At 40.0% G+C, this 3,683-nt stretch overlaps 1 long non-coding RNA gene across 1 annotated transcript; it reads left to right on the top strand.

The window, feature by feature from the left end:
- Positions 1 to 1,777: 1,777 nt before the first annotated feature.
- Positions 1,778 to 3,369, top strand: LOC113940417. Its single transcript, XR_003525437.1, has 2 exons — positions 1,778 to 2,583; positions 3,055 to 3,369. It is a non-coding gene; the product is annotated as an uncharacterized LOC113940417 (long non-coding RNA).
- Positions 3,370 to 3,683: the final 314 nt, after the last annotated feature.

Raw genomic sequence — 3,683 nt, 5'->3', positions numbered from 1 at the left:
GGGGCAGCGGCCGGAGCGCGCGCTGCCCCCCGCGGGCGGCCCCGGCCCCCGCAGCCCCCGCTCCCGCACGGCCGGTCCGCGCTCCCTCCCGCCTTCCCCCTCTCTCTCCTTCCCTCCCTCCCTTCCTCCCTTTCTCCCGCGCCGTGCGGGGCGCGGCGCGGGCCCCTCTGCCCGCGGCTTTGTGCGTGTCCCGTCCTTGTGAAGAGAAGCAAGCAGCTGCGGCGCTGGGCCGAGTTGTTGAAATTTATCCCTTTGTGTATATTACAATATCCTCCATTTTTCTGCCCTCTAAACAACGAGCCTTTCGCCATCTTGGGCAAATTTTTATTCCAAAGTCTGTCCGTCTCTTTTAGGAAGGAACGAGTAGAAATCTTGAAAGCCCTTTGAATAAGTCTCAAAGTTTAGGAAATGTTACAGGGACAGACAGTGACGTCATGTAAAGTTTAAGGGGATTTTTTTCCAAGACTCTGTGCTTTCCCCCGGCATTCCTGATCTAACGCGTTGTAAACCTCACTTTAAAGAGAAAGGTTCCGAGTTGAGACTGCACGTACAGGGGACATTGTGAATATGCGTCTTTATCTTGTGTCTGGTTTCGTAACAGGGAAATAATCGTGTTTTTGGGTTATTCTCCCCCCCCTTGCCTATTTCTTTTCTTTTCCTGTCCCGGCCTCAGTGTTTAATATGTATTGCTTGTTCGGCTATTTAAGTAAACGTTCTGAAGTTCTTATGTTAAATAACGAACTATCTGGAGATTTTCATTGCTTTTGTTTACGGAAGGTAGTAATCTAATGTGAAGTTTAAGTGAAACACTTGGTACAGGATCTTCCCTGAGAAATAAACAGTATCTCCTTGGTATGAGGAACATGGAAATACATAAGTCCGTTTTTAAATGACAGATTTGGGGGGCATGTGTGGAGGTAACAAACTTATTAACTTATGTTATTAAAAGGTTCCGCCTGGAAAGTACCTATAAATATTGCATGTAGTTTGGGTTATGTTCCAGGTGCCGTGTAACGTGGGTGGCTAAATGTAGTTACTGTGCTAAACTCATTAAAAAACCCAGCCCTACAACAACCCTGCACCCAAAAGCCAACAACAAATTGTATCCTCTATACATTTTGCATCAGCTGTTGTGAAAAGGAAAACAATAAAAAGTACTGTTGTGTTAATTTACTTCTCAATTGCACATTTTTTTTGTCTCAGAAAAGTTTTTCTGGTCACATGATATGACTTAGTGAAATATGGGATGCTTGATAAGGAATAGCTGTTGTAGGTGAAGTTCTGTTTTTCTGTTCTTTCTATGCTTATCTGACTTGCTGCATATTTAAAGTCACACAATCGAGAACATGAAACTGTATTTAATTTGCATTTTCTTTGTCTTCAGGGTTGGGAAAAACATTGACTACAATTAACATAGAAAGTAATAGCAACAGCTGTTTGTACGTCAAGGCTTTTATATCCAAGTCAGCATTGAATGATGTACTTAAAGCATACTTAAGGTTATGTTGGAACAAATGTCAGATATTACTTACTTTATTTTTCTTTCTTAAATGCATTAGAAAGCGTGGTTGGATTCAGTATTTACTAGCTATGTGAATACCGGGTAAATGAAAATGTTTAAATAGTTGAAAGCATGTACAACGGGTGATTCTAAATTACAAATGGAACAAAGGTCTAGAAGATTGGACAGATTGTAAATGATGAGCAACAGCATAAGTAGTTTCAGAAAACGATGCTATAGTTTTGACATCTCATAGAAAACTACACACGTTTTTTGTCAAATTGCTGCAAAATCAATAAACTACATAATATTAAGAAAATTGTAGCCAAGGTAGTTTTTGTAAAGTGTATGTAGAGGAAGCAGTAGGAATTGTTAAGGGATTTTCGGTGTTCAAGAAATTTTATGTTTACTTCAATCAGGGGATATTTGTTTCATCATAGATGGTACCAATTCCTTGTAAGTAATGGAGTATTCATATCATGTTGTGATGGAGTTCATCGTAAACAGAACTCTCTGGAGAATAAAAAATATTTCTTCAGAGAATCAGGTAATGTTACCTTTTCATTCCTGACCCCAGATCTGTTCTAGATAGCACAAAATAAGGTTTTGTGACTATCACATATTGAAAATAAACTGGAATTGTGGTACTGTGTCCTGGTTCCAGCCAGGACAGGGTTAATTTTTACAATAGCCAGGAGGGGGCATGGCCAGGCCCCAGAGGTTATTCTATACCACTTCATGTCATTTTTGGGGGGGGAGAGTGGAAGGGGTGGAAAAGGAGTCTGTTCCTGGGAGAAGGGGTTCCTTCCAGGTCAGAGTAGCTTGGTGGAGTGATTGCGAATTGTTGTTTCCACGTGAATCACTCCTTTCTTGTACCCTCTGTCATTAGTATTGTTGCTGTTACTGTTCATTTTCTTATCTCATTGCTGTTTTCAGTAAATTGCTCTTATTTCGACCTGATCTTTACCAATTCTCCTCTCCATCTTGCAGGGGAGGGGGAGGCGGGGAAGGAGCAAGTGAGCGGCGCAGTTTCAGTCAGAGCACTAAATTGGAGAGTACCATTCCTAAACTACGACACACTGGTATTTCTCATTCAGATTATATTTTTAAACTAAATTCCACTGTGCTGGGTTCCTTACAGGTCAGTGTTCCCACAAAAAGTAGTTGTTTTTGGGATTTGTCCACGTAGATTATTGTAGGTTGTCAATACCACTGTAAAATGTTTTGAGTAGTGTTAGAGGAAAGGTAACTAAATATGTGCTTTGTACCTTTTGATGAGAAATGCTTGGTTTTCTTGAACATGTAATACAATGCTTTGCATTTTCAAAAGATAAGTTAGCAATATTTTTATGTAATAGAGGGAACAAGCATTGCTTGACCACTGCAGTATATGTGTTTAATCCTTATACTGCTAAGAAGAAAGTGCTACAAGACTGAATTTTTTTTTTCTTAATGAAGAACACTGAAAATGCCAATAAGAAAGTAATGGAAGTCTTTCTTTTTAGGTCCTGTTGACCTTTCTTGTGTTTTCTTTGTCTGCATGTTTATTACAGAACTGCAGTGTAAAGGAGCAGATGTTTTGCAAAACATCCTGATGTGTTGCTTTTTCTTGTGGGAGTGCATAACTGTTCCTTCTGATGCATCGACTTGACAGCTGGTTGATTTCATGGAACTGCTAAGAAGCCATTAGTGGTGTCATTGAATTGAAACAGAACAGTGGCTCCCAGCTTGAACTGCAATTGTTAACGTCTTTGTTGCTACTTTTCTCTTCCTATGCAAAATGTGGAATATCATAGTTGCAGATAAAAAGAAGTTTGTGCTCCCTGTCTGATATCCCTGAATGAAGGAAAGGAGGCATTAGTACCTGACTGCTTTTAGTTTTATAATTTTCTTATGATGGCATATTTGGGAATAAGAGATCTTGACTGTTGGGAGGTACAATGAACAATGCAGTTTGCTACTCTCCCCCCCCCCCATTAAGGGCTTCACTGTGTGAATGCTGTGTGTTCAAATTGCTTCACTATGATCGTCTCCCAGGCCCTAATACAGGTATCTTTAAATAAAACTAAATAGTGATGGGGTGCTTTTTTTTTTTAATCAGCGAACTATTCTAATAGATTACATAAGAGTGATACTTAGTGTTTTCATTGCTTAAATAATTTGGCCCAATGCAGATTCCCAA

The sequence above is a fragment of the Corapipo altera genome, unplaced genomic scaffold, assembly GCF_003945725.1.
Source record: "Corapipo altera isolate COAL_440 unplaced genomic scaffold, ASM394572v1 130560, whole genome shotgun sequence".
Taxonomy (NCBI): Eukaryota; Metazoa; Chordata; class Aves; order Passeriformes; family Pipridae; genus Corapipo; species Corapipo altera.
The sequence above is the reverse complement of the archived record's forward strand: the minus strand, read 5'-3'. Positions and strand labels throughout refer to the sequence as shown.